The 19,765-nt window shown below is 39.2% G+C and overlaps 1 protein-coding gene across 3 annotated transcripts in view; it reads right to left on the minus strand.

Annotated features, from left to right (window-relative positions):
* msraa (methionine sulfoxide reductase Aa) overlaps positions 1-19,765 on the minus strand; it is a 505,366-nt gene that overhangs the window by 63,392 nt on the left and 422,209 nt on the right. The window lies entirely within an intron of this gene.

A 19,765-nucleotide genomic window follows, 5' to 3' on the forward strand; every position in this document is an offset into this window, starting at 1 on the left:
AATCAATTTGCTTTAGTTCCTAATTTTACAGGTTGATACAATCAATGGAATTGGATAATGTTTGTGCCCTTGAAAGACAATCTCGAAACAGGTTGGAAATGAATAACGCTTCTGGAAGAATACAGCTTTACATTAGTCAAGTTCAACAAAAGTTAGAACAAAGCTTGACTGGCATCTCATTCAGAACCTTAAACATTCATTCCTACACTGGCAGCCACCTCCAAGATGTCTTACAGCAACTCAGCACAGCTTGACAGCATCTCCTCAACTTGAAATTGCAGCCTTCTAGAAAAATCAGGAGGTCAATACATGGGACTGCCTTTAACATAAAGACTCCCATCAAGTCACAAGCCATCCTGACTAGGCAATATGTCATCATTCCTTCATTGTTGCTGGGTCAAAATCTTGGAACTCCCTTCCTCCTGGAATGTGGATGCCTGGACCACAGTAGTTCAAGAAGGCAGCTCAGCACCATTTTCTCAAGAGCAATTGGGAATAAGCAATAAAGCCCAACCTCACCTCCCAATGATGCCCAAATTTCATGAAGATATATAAAAAATATTCTCAGGATTTGTTTTCATTCTGACCATATTTATCTCAACTAAGTTTCATTTGTATATTGTTTAGATTGTGCTTTCTTCCTCAACCAGACAGGCTATTAACTTAGAGGGGGTTCAGAAAAGATTTACCAGAATGTTGCCAGGATTGGAGGGTTTGAGTTATAAAAATAGGCTGGAACCTCTTTTACTGGAGCACAAAGGTTGAGGAGTGACCTTACAGAGGTTTATAAAATCATGAGGGACTAGATAATAGCAAAGGTGGGGGTGGGGTGTTCAAAACTAGGGGACATACTTTTAAGGTGATTAGAGAAAGTTTTAGAAAGGATATGAGGGACAATGTGGTTCATGTGTGGAATGAACTGCCAGAGGAAATGGCAGATGCAGTTATACTTCCAATATTTAAAAAACATTTTGGATAAGTTCATGAATAGGAAAAGTTTGGAGGGATGTGGGCCAAACACAGGCAAGAGGGTCTATTTAAGTTTGGAAAAATGGTTGGGGTGTACGAGTTGGACCAAAGGGTTTATTTCCATGTTGTAGACTCTATGGCTCTATGAACAACTGGTTAAAACTGAGCTACAAGGTAATATTTGAATCAGAGCTGACTATTGATTCAAATCCAATTTACCAAAGAGCCCGTTTTTTATTTCATTAAAAGAGGACAGATTTTAATTCATGTTTTCATTCCATTCCAGGAGCATTCTACCTGAAGCAAAGTCATTGGGTCACTGTCTGCTGATGATTCATCCTATGCTGTTTCTCATGGCAGTTTGTTTTTGTCATTGGTGGTTTGCTATGGCAACTTTATTTTTACTTCTTCTCTTGAGGACAGTGTGAGGAGTCAGGTCCCAAGCCTCCTCAGCTGGAACAGATCCTGAACTTGTACTGTACATGTTATTCTGAACTACACATGAGCCATCTAAGCCAATTATTCTATGCCAAGAAAAGTGAATGAAAAGAACTGGTGATTTCTAACAAGCAATGTATTAGCTCAGTTGGTATCAATTCAAGTTTGTTTTCTGTGGCTCTCACATACACTCTTGGTTTCTTCAAGATATTAAGTATGACTGTTATTACCACTGGTGTGTAAAAAAATTGTTTGTTGTTATTTTCCTAATTGACTATTTGTTCAGCATAAATGGTCATTAACAGTTTTTCTGAAAGATCAAATGTCTCCATTAGAAATGAATAGGATTACTATTGTAATTATGCTTACTGGAGCATTCACTAATATGTCACACCAAATTATGCAGACATTAGTAGAACACTAGCTCCTCTGAATATTTCATACAACTTATTGAGATAACGTCCAGACCATGAATGCTGCTGAGACAACAGAGACAACACTCTATCACACTGAAATCAGTGGCACTGCGCAACATTGTTCAAATAAAAGGTATTTATGTTGGAATAAATCTTCTTAAAGCACATGAGAATTTTGTAATATAAGACTGCTTTAGGATAGGTTGCTTGCTGGCTATTTAAGATTACTCTTGTTCAGTATCCTTGTTAAATTTAAGTTTAATATTAATTGAAATAATAGGTTAGCTGGAAGATAATTTACAGAAATTACAACTTTAACAAATATATTAAGAGATAAGTGAATATTCATTCTGATGTTGAACTAAATGTGATGTTGAAAATAATTCTGCTATACTGCTTTGCTTTGTTCTAATGAAAGGTCTTCAGCCAAAAGTGCTGACTTTATTTCGTTCTTTACATATATTGCATGGCCTGAGTATTTCAGAGTATATATTTTTTAAAAACTTATCTATATGAGGTAAATATTACAATTGATTCTAACTAATATAATAAATTCCATTATAAATTCTTGTCTCATTAATTTCATACTTGAAGAAGACAAAATATTATGTCTTAGTTTAAACATCTCCATTAAATTCTTGTTATTTTATGGGTTGATAGAAGCTTTCATAATAAAATACCAATGCCTTTATCATTCTCATTATTCTAGTTAAGCCTTATTTTTTTTTCCTCTCTAAGGTGAAAATCAGTTATTTCACTGTTTTTTACTAAAATACATTTTTCCAAATTCCAGGAATAATATCATATACAAATATTCATGTGACTGAATACTTTCTTTTTTTATTACTCTTAATTAAATGATTTCAACTGTGTGCTGTCAGCATTACCTTAAGAAAAAGAACTGCTATGTAATGAAATTAATTTGTAGTCACAGATCTGTTTCTGAATTGAGGTCGTTTGTCAGAATACACAAATATTTATTTGAAATAAATAAGTAGTCGGTTGAAACTCAAAGTGAAGCAGTCAACCCAGGACTTTTACATATGAACTATGCTATTACATTTCTAATATGTCTCTGCTATGGCAAAAATGCCAGGATAAGTTGTGAATCCCAAGTCAACCCTCAAACTCAACATTTCACATTTTCATGGGGATGGGATTAGGGGCAGTCCATGTTTCATATCTACAAAGTTCCTGAAGACCCTGGCCATTTAAATTATAATTTGCTTCCAATGAAATCAAAGTCCCTGAAGTCTGGAACATGGATGGAGGAGGTTAGACCAGGTAAAAGCAGTTTTGTTCTGAGAGCATTTCATTTTGGTTGGCCAGTGTTCGCCTTGAGAGAGTTGGGGTGCGCTCGTAGTTCTAGTTTCAACAAACCCGGAGGTGGGAGCTGGCGGTCATTGAAGGGTATCAGATACCCTTTTAGGATGGATCTGAGTGTTTTTTGGGGCTGTTAATTGTTGAGAAAATTGTATGTAAAAGGTAGATAGTGCCCTTGGAACCATCAAACCTGTTAAGAAGTCTCAAAATGTATTTTAATAAACACAAGAGTCTAGGCTGCAACTTAGAAGATTACGAAACTAAACTGCATGCATGCATTGGTATTTGTGAATACTCAAGGGGTTAGGACTATGTTAGCATATGACGGGCCACAGCGATGGGCACATGGACATAGAGGTTATGAGGGGTTTACAGGAGATGGGTGAATGTCATTAAGTTGCTTAGATTGGCTTGACTAGATTCCCTATAGTATAGAAACAGGCCCTATAGCCCAACTGACCCTCTGAAGTGTAACCCACCCAGATACATTCCCCTGCCCTATATTTACCCCTGACTAATGCACCTAACACTATGGGCAATTTAGCATGGCCAATTCACCTGACCTGCACATCTTTTGGAAACCAGAGCACCCGGAAGAAACTCACACAGACATGGGGAGAATTTCCAACCCGGATCACTAGCGCTGTGAGGCATCACTGAGCCACCATGCCTCTGGCAGCTTAGAGGGGGCATGCTAAGTGTCTGGGGATAACACAAATGGCGGGAGGTTTTGGGGGTGATGACTGGAAGAATGTATTACATTTATTTCTTTTTGGTGAGGGGAGGAAACATGTTGAATCTGGTTCAGGATATTTTTGGTGGTGTTAAGGTATATTTTGGTATTATGAAAATTGTATGTTTCCACATAAACATTGTTTAAGCACATTGAGACTGCCAAAACTGGAAAGGAACTATCCAAAATAAATGTGTGGAGTTAAAAAAAGTGCTAGGTTGACATGTGCATTAATACAATTCAGGCTGCATAACTAATTTCCCAAACAATGATTTTTACAATGAGGTGCCTATCAAGGGAGCATTTCATGGACAATTTCAACTCCTTATTAAATGAAAATTTTCATCCAAATAAGGGATTAAGTATTTAAGAGAACAAGTGAAACATTTGTTTCCAGAATGAATAATTTGAAGGAATTTCAATATATTCGTTTTTTGATATTAATGAGAGTGTTTTTCCAATAGTGACTTCATCAACATAATTGTCAGCAATGCTCCTGAGATTTTCCCAACATTGAGGCCAATACTAGGTGAGTTGACAGGAAGAGGTAAGGGAGAAAGCTGCTGGATAGGGGAATATGAGTTGGTATGGGCCATAATTGGCCTGGACGTGATTAGCAAAGTAGGTGTAGCTTGGGCTTTGGGGAAATGGTGAGATGGGCATAGGTGGGTAGATTGGCTTAAGGCTTATAAGGAGGTGTGTGGAGTGTGTGGAGGTTAAGGAGAGAGAAGGTGAAATATTTCTTGGCTTGTTTTTAAATCTTGACCAGTGTTGGCGCTTTAAGGCAGGCTTGCCTTGGGAACTGGCAGCCTCTTTGACTCTTCCCGGATCATCAGCCCAGCTCCCAATCCAGCCTTCTACCCAGACTGAATGAGCAGATGGCCATTTTTAAAGGTCATTTTGCGGAGCTGGAATTTTTCTGGACTCTGGGCGCCAAACCTGGAAATGAAAATCAGGGCCTAAATATTTGTTTGGATGGTAAAATTGTTTGTATGGTAAAATTGGCTGAAATCAAAGTGGTAGTTTACCTGCTGCTAGTTCCAGTATGAAAAATGTCGTTGAATATATCATATTTTTTCAAAACATCTCAACATTGGAAGGAGATAAACAGGAAGATGAAACTTGTGGCCCTAGCCTTCATATTCTCACAGGTGGCCAGAATAGGTGTTTGTGTATGGAAGGCAGTGGAACAGAGAGCAAGAAACAGAGAGTTAGAAATCTGGAGAGATACAGTGTGCATGTGGAATAAAGAGGGCATATGTGGGAAGCAGTGAAAGAATAATACGCCAAGGCTTCTCCAAGAGGACCTTCCAAACTCAGATTCTCCAACATCTGGAAGGACAAGGGCAGCAGATTTTAGCAGGATGTGGGTGTCACTGCCTAAGCCAACATTTATTTCCCATCCCTAATTGCCCATGGCGGAGGTCTGGAGTTACATGGTACTTACGTTAAGTACAGCAGATTACACCCCTAAAGGACATGAGTGGCAGATGGATTTTTCAACAATTGACAATTTTTCATGATCATCATTAGATTCTTAATTCCAGGTTTTTATTGAATTCAAATTCCACCATCTGCTGTGGTGGAATTTACTAATGTGCCAAGAACATTACCTGGGTCTCGAGGTTAACAGTCCAGCAATAATATCACTAGGTCATCACCTCCTTCATGAGATACATGAGATACATGAGAACACCACAAACTGCAAGCTGTCCTCCAAGCTACACACTATCCAGACTTGGAACAATATCACTGTTCCTTCACAGTCACTGGGCTAAAACCCTAGAACCCTTCCAAACAGTACTCTGGTGTGCCTATATCCCAAAGGCTTACAGGAGTTCAAGAAGGCAACTCACCATCACTTTCTCCAGAGCTATTAGTGACAGGTAATAAATCCTGGCGAAGCCAGCAAAGCCTTTATGCCAAAAACTAACAAAAAGGGAGAAAAAAAAAGTGTGTGGAAGGCAGTGGAAGAAGAGAGAAAAAGGGAATTAAAGTCTGAGGGAGTTAGACAGAGATTGTATATGGGAGGTTTTGAGTGAATGTGAGAGGCAGTAAGAGAGAGACAGTTGGATGGAGGAAGGGAGTTTGCGTGTGAGAGACAGTGAGGAAGTGTGTACATGTGTGTGTGTGAGACACAGAGTGTGCGTGTGAGAGTGTGTGTGTGTCTGACTGTGTGCATTTGTGAGTTAGCATGAGAGTGTTATGTGTTAGTACATGTGGGTGTGAGAGTCAGTGCATGTGTGTGTGAGAGAGACAGTGTGTGTATGTGCACACATGCATGTGAGTGTGTGAGAATATGTGAGTGCATATGTGCGTGTGAACATGTATGGTGGAGATCCAGCCACAGACCCATCCTTACCTCCTTCTTATCAAAAATCGACCTACAAATCAGTCTGAAGGAATGACACTGGAATGGACCCAAAACATTAACTCTGTTTTCTCTTCACAGATGCTGCCAAACCTGCTCAGTTTCTCGAGAAATTTCCATTTTTGCTTCATCACACTAACTACCCTGATTAAAAACCTCATCTGACACACATTTCCATATTAATTTGGTCTTCCTATCGAATATGACTTGCAACTGAATTAGTGGAAATTCAATATTTTGAAACACAAATCAGAGGAGTGTCAAATTCAGAAAATTTGGGACTTGTGTTACAAGGACTGCTTATCAAGACAGTTAGCCATTTTGATTTGATTTGCCAAATGCCTTTCATTTGACCTTACATTTAAACTTAGCTTCTTATCATCTTTGAATATGCTTGAAGGTTACATATTTTCCTTCATTATTACTCAATTCCCTTGCTACCGAGATTGTCCACTCTATTTGTTGTGGTTACAACTCCACCTTTTGTATGTATACTTTCAACTCTGTGGTTAACACAGACACTACTGTATCCTTAAAATTAATACTGGATAAACATTTGATGGAAGAGAGCAGGGCAATAGGATTAGCGTTGGATTGCTCTAGCACAGAAATGGTCAGCCAAGGAGCCTCCTTCTGTGCTGTGAGGTTCTACTGATAAGACATCTGAGACACAGGCTGTTTTATAATTGATCCAAACCTTACTGGTAAAACTTGTCACAAATCATCGATTGAAGTGGATCATATTGTTTCAAATAATCAAGATGAAACAAGAAGCAATCAGGAAAATGCATCTTGAAGCTATAAATGATCTCAAAGATTGAAGATGCAAACATAGGAAATTACAGTGTTGTTCCTGACAAGAGAAACCATACGAATGCTTAAAAAAACTCACAGAATTACCTCACAGTCTCAGTGATTTTCTAGTCCATTTAGTCTACTGGGGATGACATCAAATATTAAGACTTAGAAGACATGCCTTTATTGTACGTACTTAAGTTGACTATGCAAGAATTTAAAAATATTACTTATGTTTTCATAACTAAATATAATACAAATTTTGTTGTATATTTTTCAGAATTCCCTAGTAAATAGCAGCACCATGCCAAATTTATAACATTGACATAAGAGGTAACTCAATGAAAAATAACTGATTCAGTTTAAATGTCATTTACCTTAAGGCAAATGCATTAACAATCTGAAGAGACAGTTGGATTATGTCTTAGGGCTGAAAATGTTCCATACAAATAAAGTGTGAATATCATTTAACCTCAAAGTTTCCAGAAGTGGGTGCTGATATTGGTTAGAAAACTGTAAATTTACGTCAACTCAGATTATAGTGGGTTTGAAACCACAGAACTGTTCAGAACTGAGTACAAATCAGTGATCCTATTCAGAAGCATCATAAGATTGGATAAAGATAAACATAAAGATAAAGATTCCTTAATGAATTCCATGATAGCAAAGTTATTTACATCAATGTTTCATGGAACATGCTATTTTACATGCTTAAAGGCAATAATATGCTGTGCCAATTTCTTCAATTAATTTGTTATGCATGTCACAAAACTTTGAACAATATCTTCAGTTCTGAAAGAAAACTTGAGCTGTATAATTAATCCACAATAAAATATACTCTATAAAGATACAAAACATTGTGTGTAAAAGAACAATGAAGTGAATCAGAATTTCAGTAATAGAGAACTCAGTAATCAAGAAAAATAGTCATTAAAATGCACAAGGTACTTTTAAGGTCATTCTTTATCAAAACGTCCATCAAGTCTTGCAACTTTCTTTTACCATCTATGATGGGTAAAGACTGCATATTGTGTGGATGTAAATATAATTGAACAGAAAAATTCAATGATACGTAAATCTCTTTCGAGGTTATTAACATTTTGTTTCTTTCCTAATTATATTGCTTAAATTGTGTCTTTGGTACCATTTTCTTTGTCTCTCAATGCTTCTATTTGCATTCCTTATATTTTTTGTTGTTCATATCCTAACTCACTCATTAGCATTTTTGGTGAGTTGATTGTTTTCTTTATGTTCACCACAATGAGTGAAGATGATGTCAAAAACTAGCAATTTTCCTTTGTGTTAAGCGTTATCTAAATTAAGCACTCCCCTAGCCAAAAAAGGAAAGCTCCCATTATTCTAACCACAGAATGTGCTTTAATCATAATGTCACGATGCGAAGCCCTACTATGCCACTATAACACTTCAGTTTTAAACAAAAGCCATTTCAGGATCTTTCAAGTGAGTGCAATATCCAATTATTTACAATTTTGTTCTATGGATCTATATTCACTTCACCTCAAGGACTCCTACAGTTTAAGGTGGCAACCCTCTGCCACCTTCTGCAGGCCATATAGACATAGGCCTGGCCAGTGGTGCCCATATTCAGTGAATGAATAAATAAACTAAAATAATCAGAGTAATAATACAAAACTGTGAGTTAACAGAAGAAATCATTATGGAAATGACACCTAAGCCTGCCATTTATACAATCCAAAGTATTTTGGATACTACAGGGATTGGTTAAGATCTTGGCTCCACTACCAATGATAGTATGTGCAGAAGTGAATGATTATAAGCTTGGACACCTTGATGATAGTCTTATTTTGAGTCAAAAAATAATGACATCAAGCATCACCTCAGAACTTTGTACATAATCCAGGCAGGTACTCAAGTGCAATATTAACAAAATACTGCACAATTTAAGTAAAACCTTTGGTCTTACATAATTTTGGGTCTTTCTGTGCAGAAAGTAGACAACATGGTAGCAAACTTAATTATAGTAAGTACACATCAAAAGAAATTAATTGACTGGAAAATACTCTAGAATGCCTTGAGGACATGAAAGGCAATATGCAACTTCCTTCTTCCTCCCTCACTGTTTTTTCTTGCCAGGAAAGGAGAATTAAATGGCCATTTACTCACTAAAATATTAATGAATCCCTTCTTCAAGCACTCTACTGATCTTGAAAATAGCACCTTTTTAGTTTCTGAATGTATGGCGGATGTAATTATGTCTGGTTTTATTTTTGAACACAACATAATGCACAAATGGGTGAACTGGGTTTCCAAACTTGTGACTAGTAAGAAAAACAGATCTGTGCTGCTTTGCTTTGAACAAATCACTTGATACGCAAAAAGGCAAATTAGAATTTTTTTTAAAATCTGCCCACAGATTTACCTGGCAGATGGTTGGCAGTTCTCTTTTTTTCCAACTGGTAGCTTACATCTTGAAGTCCTGTAGCTGCAGGTAGTTCATCCCTATTTAGAATGACCACAGATGCATAAGACAAACAGGGGAGGAACAAGCTGGTTAGGATATTATGAAACCTGTTGGGCTCCATGTTTTGTCGCATTCCATGTGTATACATATCTTGTCAGTTTCCTGATAAAACTTGTAAAGGTAAAAACTGAATGTGCTTTATTTTCCAAAAAAATGTAAGAGAACACTACATCAATTTATAATGTTTACAATAAATAATATAAATATATTCCTTTAATCAGTGATGGACAAGCAGAACCATTACTAATTCAGTTTGACACGCTTTACTTAATTGTTAAGCCTTCATTTTAGCCATACAGTGTTCAAACTGCAAAAGTCAAAAATGAAATGACATGGGTTAGTTTACTCAGATTTTTATTTCCATACATTTTAGATATTCTAGTCAATTTTTTAAGTGTTGCATTAATATTTATTTTATTACATATTTGTATAAGCCATAAGGTATGAAAATACGTCTTTAAATGTAGAACTCAAAAATGAGAATGCAGCAAATGTGACATTCACATAGAAAATGCTGAATTTGCAGAGTAGGTTGATCAGCATGTGAAATAAAGATACAGGATAATATTTTGACTGTGACCTTTAATCAGAACTATCACACTGTAGAAAGTCATCACTTTCTTTCTCTTTTAGATGTTAATTAATCTTGTGTTTTGTTATTTCATAACAGGAATACATTCAAATAATGCTTACTAATGTTTTATAAAATAACACTTCTCACTTTAAAATGTGGAGAAATTTATATTAAAAAACTGATTGGCTATTGCCTCCATATTTCATTAATCCTGGAATATATGGAAATAATGCAATTTTTAAAAGAAGACTTATAATATTTTTTATTTCTGCATCCTAATAACTTAAACCTGTACACATTTCCTGTTTCCAAAACGTAACTTTCTACTTGTCATACTTTTGCATCAACAATAGCATGTAATTCAGTGACATGGAATTTAAACATTTCTGAAAAGCTAGCTCTTTTGCCAAACCTCTTGGTCTTGCACTCATCAGGACAAATGCAAGAATGTTAAACTTCATACCATTACAAGAATTTTTGCTGCTGTGAAAAAGGGCAGCAAATGGTTGGCAACTCCCTGATTAACTGAAACATTGCCATGGAAAAAGTAATGAGGAATTAGAGGTTCCTCAAACTCCTGAGTAACTCAAGAAAAGGTTCAGGCTTTGAACAAATTTTTATTTTATTCAGAAGACAGATCTCTGTATATGAATGTTTGTCCAGCAAATATAAATGTGTTGTGTTGTGATCCAGATTAATTATCTGAAACTGGTTGTTCATGTAGCTGTTAGCACACACAGGTTTGCTCAGTAAGTGCTGACCAATTGTTCAACTATATCTAACAGTATATTTTCTTTGATTTAGGTTTTGCAAACAAAGATTGGTTGAATATAGTTTGTACACTGGCTGTTATGAAAATCTAAGGTAATATTCAACTAAACAGTCAGTATGTACTATGAACAAGACAAATAATATCATGCCTTCCACAGAATCAAGCAATGTACTATACAAATTTCAATACTGTTGTGATGCTAGGTACATCAGGAAATGTTCTAGTAATTAGCTAATCAAGTTGATCAACACATTCCTTTAGTTGTTCCTCATCGTTAGACTATTAATTTTGTGGGGCCCATTTTCCACACATCCATACGGTCATAGAGTCATACAGAATGGAAACAGACCCTTCAGTGCAACCCGTCCATGCCAACCAAGTCTTCCAAACTAAACTAGTCCCACCTGCTGGCGCTTAGCCCATATCTCTCTAATTTCCTATTTGTGCACCTGTCCAAATGAATTTTATATGTTGTATCTATGTATACCACATCCGCTGGAAGTTCATTCCACATATGAACCACCCTTTGTGTGAAAATGTTGCCCTTCAAATCCCTTCTAAATCTTTTTCCTTTCATCTTAAAATATGCCCTCTAATTTTGAACTCCCGTACTCTAGGAAAAGACCTCTTCTATTCACCTTATATCTGCCCGTCATGATTTCATAAATGACTGTAAGGTCAAATCTCCTAATCTCGAGTATAAAACAAAACTCCTGGTCTACCCAGCTTCTACGTGTATCTCAAACCCTCCAATCACAGCAACATCTTTATCAATCTCTTCTGAATGCTCTCCAATCTAATAATAAGCTTCCTAAAGCAGGTTGACCAACACTGTACACAGTATTTCAAGAACGGTTTCACCAATGTCCCATACAACCTCAATATGGTGTCTCAAAATCTCTTTAAATAGACCATCAGACACCTAAGTAAATTGTTGAAAGGCCTTTTAAAGGAATGTTGAGCAGCCAGTGACTTGACCTGCTCAGGTCTCCTCAGCAAAACTTGTAGCTGTCAACTAAAGGCAACTTCAGATATACAGACATCTAATGACTCTAAGGTCACACCTAAATTACTGTATGCTGGCCTCTTAATTTTATCCTTGTGTCATTCCATCAGAAGGAAGATAGCCTGAACTGTTTTGTAACCAACTTTAAATACTGAATCTATTGCATTGCTACAGTACATCCAACATGCTACCAGGAAATTGCAGAAGGAGAAACAGAAAGTATAGCAAAGGGGCGAGGGAAAAGCAGACTGATTGAATGAATAGCACATCACAACAGGATTTCAAGGTTTAGGCTTTGCTAAATTTTACCTTTTTGAATCTCACTAATATCAACACATGGCAACTATGAAGAAGAGATTAATGTCAGTGGTGAGTAAGTTGTTGGAGGGGATTCTGAGAGACAGGATCTACATGGATTTGGAAAGGCAAAGACTGATTAGAGCTAGTCAACATGGCCTCTATGCATAGGAAATTGTGTCTCTCAAATTTAATTGAGTTTTTTGAAGAAGCTACCAAGAAGATAGATGAAGGCAGTGCAGTAGACTTTGCCTACGTGGGCCTTCAAGAAGGTTCTACATGATAAGTTGGTTAGTAAGGTTAGGTCACACAGAATCCAGGGAGAGCAAACCAATTGGATACAGAGTTTGCTTGATGAAAGATGGTGTTAGAGTGTGGTTGTTCAGACTGGAGGCCCATGACCAGCCATGTGCCACAAGGATTGGTGCTGGTTCCACTGTTGCCCATGATTTAAATAATGATTTGGATGAGAATATAGGACGAATGGTTAGGAAATTTGTGGATGACACCAAAATTGGTGGTAAAATAGACAGTAAAGAAAGTGATCTAAGAGTAAACCGGGACCTTAATCAACTGGGCCAGTGGACCAAGTGAGGGCAGATGGAGTTTAATTCAAATAATTGCGAAGAGTTGCATTTTGATAAAACAAACAAGGGTGGGACTTACACATTTAACGCTAGGACTCCAGGTAGCGTTGTTGAAAAGAGAGACCTAGGTATCCAGGTGTGTATTTCCTTGAAGGTGGGGACACAGGTAGACAGGGTGATCAAGGCAATGCTTGGCAAGTTGAGTATTGACTACAGCAGTTGGGATGCTGGAAAAGCGCAGCAGGTCAGGCAGCATTCAAGGAGCAGGAGAATTGACGTTTCGGGCTTCTTCAGGCTCATGCTCCTTGGATGCTGCCTGACCTGCTGCGCTTTTCCAGCAACAAACTTTCAGCTCTGATCTCCAGCATCTGCAGTCCTCACTTTCTCCCCTACAGTAGTTGGGATGTCATGTTACTGCTGTACAAAACATTGGTAAAGTCAGATTTGAATTTCTGCTTACAATTTTTGTCACCCTACTATAGGAGGGATGTTATCAAACTGGAAAGGGTGCAAAAAAAAATACAGAACAGAACAGAATAGAATCCCTACAGTTTGGAAACAGGCCCTTTGGCCCAACAAGTCTACACCAAGACTGGAAGGTTTGAGTTATAAGGAGAGCTGTTGTGCATCTTAAAAGGTTTAAGGTAGATAAGTCCCTGGATCCTGATTGGATCTATCCCAGAATATTGAGGGAGACAAGAGAACGACCTGCTGAAGCATTGACAGACATCTTTGTATCTTCTTTGGCCACAGGTAAGATCGCAGAGGACTGGAGAATAGCAAATGTTGTCCCATTATTTAAAAAGGGTAACGGGGATAATCCAGGAAATTACTAGCCTGTGAGCCTCATGTCAATGGTAGGGCAATTATTGGAAAAGATTCTCAGGGACAAGATCTATGTGCATTTAGAAGCAAATGGACTGCTTATCAATAAACAGCATGTTTTGTGTGGGGGATGTCATGCCTCACTAGCTTGATTGGGTTTTCTGAGATGGTGATGAAGATGACTGATGAGGAAAAAGCGGTTGATGTTGTTTACATGGACTTCAGTAAAGCCTTTGACAAGGTCCCTCATGGCAGACTGGTACAAAAGATGTCACATGGTATCAGAGTTGAGTTGGCAAAATGGGTACAGAACTGGCTTAGTCACAGGAGACAGTAGGGAGTGGTGTAAGGATGCTTTTCAGAATTGAGGGCTGTGACAAGTGGTGTTTGACAGAGATCAGTGCTGGGACCTCTGCTGTTCAAGGTCTACATAAATGATTTGGAGGAAAACACAGCTAGTCCAATTAGTAATTTTGTGGACATACAAAGATTGGTGAAGTTGCGGATAGTGAGGAGGATTGTCAGAGGATACAGCAGGACATAGGTCAGTGGAGGCATGGGAAGAAAAATGGCAGATCGAGTTTAATCTGGACAAATGTGAGGTGATGCATTTGGAAGGTCTACTACAGATTAAAATTATATAGTGAATGGCAGGTCCCTCAGAAGTATTGACATGCAGAGAGATCTGGGTGTGCAAGTCCACAGATCACTGAAGATTGCAGCACACGTAGACAAGCTAGTAAGAAAGGCCAATGACATGCTTGCCTTCATTGGAAGAGGCATTGCGTACAAGGATGGACAAGTTATGCTGCAGCTTGATAGAACTTTAGTTAAACTACACTTGAAATATTGTGTACAGTTCTGATCACCACTCTACCAGAAGAATGTGGATTCTTTGGAGAAGGTAAAGAAAACGTTAACTAGGATGTGCCTGGTATATGGGGGATTTTAGCTATGAAGAAAGTTTGGATAGATGGGGCTTGTTTTCACTGTGATGCAGGAGGTTGAGGGACAACCTGATAGAAGTTTACAAGATTGTGAACGGTACAGATAGAGAGGAAAGTATGAGGCTTTCTCCCAGGATGGAGAGATCAATTACTAGGGGACCAAATTCAAGGTGCGAGGGGGAAGTTTAAGAGATATGCAAGGCACATTTTTCATACAAAGCGCCGTAAGTGCCAGGAATGTGCTGCCAGGGGAGGTGGTGGAAGCAGACACAACAGCAGGTTTCAAGAAGCACCTTGACAATCAATCCATGAAAAGAAGGAAATAGAGGGATATGGATGTTGTAAGTGAAGACAATTTTAAAATGGAAGGGTAAATGTGTAGGTGAAGGCTTGGAGGGCCAAAGAATCTGTTCTGTGCTGATCTCTTTGTTCTTTGTGAGGTTGTAAAGTGGGATATTTTACCTGGAGGTTGAAAGGCTGAGGGGTGACCTTACAAAGGTTTTTAAAATCATGAGGGGCATAGATAAATTGAATAGCCAAAGTCATTTCCCCAGAGTAGGGAAGTCGAAAACTAGACTGCACAGGCTTAACGTGTGAGGGGCATGAGGGCAAATGTTTTCCACACAGAGGGCGATGTGCATTTGGAATGAACTGCCAGAGGAATTGGTAGTGGTATGTATAAATACAATATTTAAAAGTCATTTGGACAGATACATGGTTAGGAGTGGTTTAGAGAGATGTGGGCTAAATGCAGACAGAAGTGATGAGAACAGTTTAGGAAACCTGGTCAGGATAACAAAGTTGGGCCGAAAGGCCTGTTTCTGTGGTTGAATGACTCTATGACTCTATGCCTTTAGTAAGTATTCACAAATATTTTGTTCGAAACTTCAACCACTGACATCACTATTCTATCGAAAGCTGCTCTGTTCAGTCAAGCAGCCCAAATACCAATCGTTTTCAAATGACACCAATAATGAAAATTAAATTATACTGCTTACTTCCTCTCTACTCCAAACAGATTAAGTGGCACTTACATTGTTTGAATGATGTCATTCTGCCAGACTGAAAAAAGACTCAGACGAAGGAAATCAATATGTGGAGCTTTCCAGAGAGTTTCAATTACATTCAACTAATAGCTGTTTAAAATATGATCACAGAGGAATGGGTAGGGGAAAATCAGGTGGTCTCTCGAGAAGAGATATGCTTCTGTTCTTTCATGAAAATTCAAATTTAATGACTGGGGTATTTCAGATATTTCACAAAAAGTCATGGAGGGACTTTCCTAGTTGTGATTGGAGCTGACATTAAATGAAACAAAACAAGAAATCATAAACTATATTCCCACTTACTAAAAAAACTTAGATAGTCTTTTTAGGTGAAATAAATCTCTAATTGAGGAAGAAGGGGTACTCCTAATATAGCTAAATCAGGATCTTGTGATTTCAATATGATTCCAATGATATTTTTACTGGTGCCTCCCATAGTCACTCCTGTTAGGTGAAACCTGCACTTCCAGGAAGAAGACAGTCAATACGATATATGTGAACCTTTCCATAGTAGTTCCAGGGTGAAAGTCTGTTGCATTAGGCTCTGCCCTAATCGACTGGCTGATTGACTTGATTTATTGTCCCATGTACCTAAGTACAGCGAAAAGCTTTGTTTGCAAGCAGTACAGGCAGTTGCGGACAGTAAGCAAGGACATACAGATCCCTGGGTGAAAAAAACAACTTGGACAGGGTGAGGCTTCCAGGTTACACCGCACAGCACGCATGCAAAGCAAGAACAATATTAACAAGCTCAACATTATTTGAGGTTAGAGAGTCCATTCATCAGTCTGATAACAGAAGGGAAGAAGCTGTTCTTGAAGCTGCTGGTGCATGTGTTCAAGCTTTGGTAACATCTGCCAGATGGAAGAGATTACCAGGGTGGGATGGGTCTATGGAGATGTTGGCAGCCTTTTTGCGGCAATGAGAAGTGTAAATGGAGTCCATGGATGGGCTGCTTGGGTTCCGTCATGGTCTTGGCTATGCACACAATCTTCTGTAGTTTCTTACGGTGTTGGGCAGAGCAGATGCCGTACTAAGCAGTTATGCACATGGACAGTATGCTTTCTATGGTGCATCTGTAAAAGCTGGTAAGGATCCTTATGGGTCCTAAATTTCCTGAGCTGCCTCAGGAAAAAAGATGCACATGTTCTTGTCCAGATGTTCCAGGGATGAGTGCAAGGCTAGGGAAACAGCATCCACTGTGGACCTGTTACATCAGTGGGCAAATTGATTATAGAGATCAAAGCCACTGGACAGTAGTCATTAAGGCACAATGCATGTGCTTTCTTAGGTACTGGGATGATGGTGGGCTCCTTGAAGCAGGTGGGAACTTTGGCTTGTAGGAGGGAGAGATTGAAAATGTCAGTGAATACATCTGCCATCTGGTCCACATAGAATCTAAGTACATGGCTGGAGACTCCATCTGGGCCCATCACTTTCCCACGGTTGATTCACAGGAAGATCGATCGGACATCTGCAGCACTGATGGAGGGAACAGGTGTGTTCGGGGCTGTCAGGGCAGGTGACAGTGCACCACTGGCATTCTCCTCAAACCAAGCACATAGAGCATTGAGTGCTTCAAGGAGCAATGTGTCTTTATCCACTATCTTACTCTGCTTTATTTGGTATCCCATAATGTTTTTAGGCCTTGCCACAGGCAACATGATTGGTGTGGACCTCTAACTTAGTCCGGTACTGCCCCTTGGCACGTGTGGTGGCTTTGTGGAGGTCATATCTGGATTTTCCATGTAGGTCTGGATCATCCAATGCTGCATGCCTGGTCTTCATTAGGGAGTGAATTTCCCATTTCATTCAAGGTTTCTAGTTGGGAAACACCCCGATTGAGTTCTTTGGCATGCAGTATCCACACATTTGCTAATGGAGTCCATGACGGTGGTGGCGTATTCATCCAGGTTTTCCACTGTGTACTTGAATGCGGTCCCGTCCACTGATTCTAAGCAGTCCTGGAGATGCTCTTTCACTGCCTTGAACCAGCATTGTATTTCTTTCTGAGAATGATCCTATGTCATTCACAGAATGATCCTAGGAAGTCTTCCCTAACTAGGATCCCAAACCTTTTTTATTTATCTTAGTACCATCAGGCAGCATGCATACCATAAAATCTGTGCCTGCCTCTACACAGAAGTTTTTTTTTAGGAAAATGTAATCATACCTTTACATCAGTAACCTCCAGTTGTCATTTAAACCTCTTGGCTGAGCTGCTATAGATCAATAAAAATTGGGCAGTGGATGTTTCACCTACTTTATGTCACATTTGGAAACTTACTTCTCATACACATTGAGTATTGTGAGTAACGTGAAAATTATGAGTATCAGTGGGTGATTTGATACCCCCAACTCTGCCATTTGAAACAATAACGGTTGATTTGATAGCGTCCTCAACTCTATTTTCCTAGTGCCCATTTTGACTCCCGTTGTCAATTCAGAATCTATCCCATTCAGTCTTCAGAGAAAAAGCACTCTTCATTTCTGTCTTAAGTGAGAGACCTTGCACTTTTAAATTGTGTACTCAGTTCTAGAATTTCACATAAGGGAAACACCCTCTCAGCATCCAGCCTGTCAGTTCACCTCAGGATCTTACTTCTTTCCATGAGATCACCTCTCTGAATATTTGGATTTCTGAATATTCAAGTCGAATACTAACATGAGAAATAAGCATTCTGCACACCTCAAAGTCAGTGATTTCCAATTTGAAAGCTATGTACTGTATATCTGGACAAAGGGACCGCATTTAGAGTCATAGAGTCAGAGAGATGTACAGCATGGAAACAGACCCTTTGCTCCAACCTGTCCATGCCGACCAGATATCCCAACCCAATCTAGTTTCACCTGCCAGCACCCGGCCCATATCCCTCCAAACCCTTCCTATTCATATACCCATCCAAATGCCTCTTAAATGTTGCGATTGTACAAGCCTCCACCACATCCTCTGGCAGCTCAATCCATACACGTACCACCCGCAGCCTCCGACGATCCAGGGAAAACAGCTCCAGCCTGTTCAGCCTCTCCCTGTAGCTCAGATCCTCCAACCCTGGCAACATCCTTGTAAATCTTTTCTGAACCCTTTCAACTTTCACAACATCTTTCCGATAGGAAGGAGACCAGAATTGCATGCAATATTCCAACAGTGGCCTAGCCAATGCTCTGTACAGCCGCAACATGACCTCCCAACTCCTGTACTCAATACTCTGACCAATAAAAGAAAGCATACCAAATGCCTTCTTCACTATCCTATCTACCTGCAACTCCACTTTCAAGGAGCTATGAACCTGCACTCCAAGGTCTCTTTGTTCAGCAACACTCCCTAGGACCTTACCATTAAGTGTATAAGTCCTACTAAGATTTGCTTTCCCAAAATGCAGCACCTCACATTTATCTGAATTAAACTCCATCTGCCACTTCTCAGCCCATTGGCCCATCTGGTCAAGATCCTGTTGTAATCTGAGAGAACCCTCTTCGCTGTCCACTACACCTCCAATTTTGGTGTCATCTGCAAACTTACTAACTGTACCTCTTATGCTCGCATCCAAATCATTTATGTAAATGACAAAAAGTAGAGGGCCCAGCACCGATCCTTGTGGCACTCCACTGGTCACAGGCCTCCAGTCTGAAAAACAATCCTACACTACCACCCTCTATCTTCTACCTTTGAGCCAGTTCTGTATCCAAATGCCTAGTTCTCCCTGTATTCCATGAGATCTAACCTTGCTAATCAGTCTCCCATGGGGAACCTTGGCGAACGCCTTACTGAAGTCCATATAGATCACATCTACTGCTCTGCCCTCATCAATCTTCTTTGTTACTTCATCAAAAAACTCAATCAAATTTGTGAGACATGATTTCCCACACACAAAGCCATGTTGACTATCCCGAATCAGTCCTTGTCTTTCCAAATACATGTACATCCTGTCCCTCAGGATTCCCTCCAACAACTTGCCCACCACCGAGGTCAGACTCACTGATCTATAGTTCCCTGGCTTGTCCTTACTGCCTTTCTTAAACAGTGGCACCACATTTGCCAACCTCCAGTCTTCCGGCACCTCACCTGTGACTATCGTTGATACAAATATCTCAGCAAGAGGCCCAGCAATCACTTCTCTGGCTTCCCACAGAGTTCTCGGGTACACCTGATCAGGTCCTGG

This window comes from Chiloscyllium punctatum, chromosome 3, assembly GCF_047496795.1.
Source record: "Chiloscyllium punctatum isolate Juve2018m chromosome 3, sChiPun1.3, whole genome shotgun sequence".
NCBI lineage: Eukaryota > Metazoa > Chordata > Chondrichthyes > Orectolobiformes > Hemiscylliidae > Chiloscyllium > Chiloscyllium punctatum.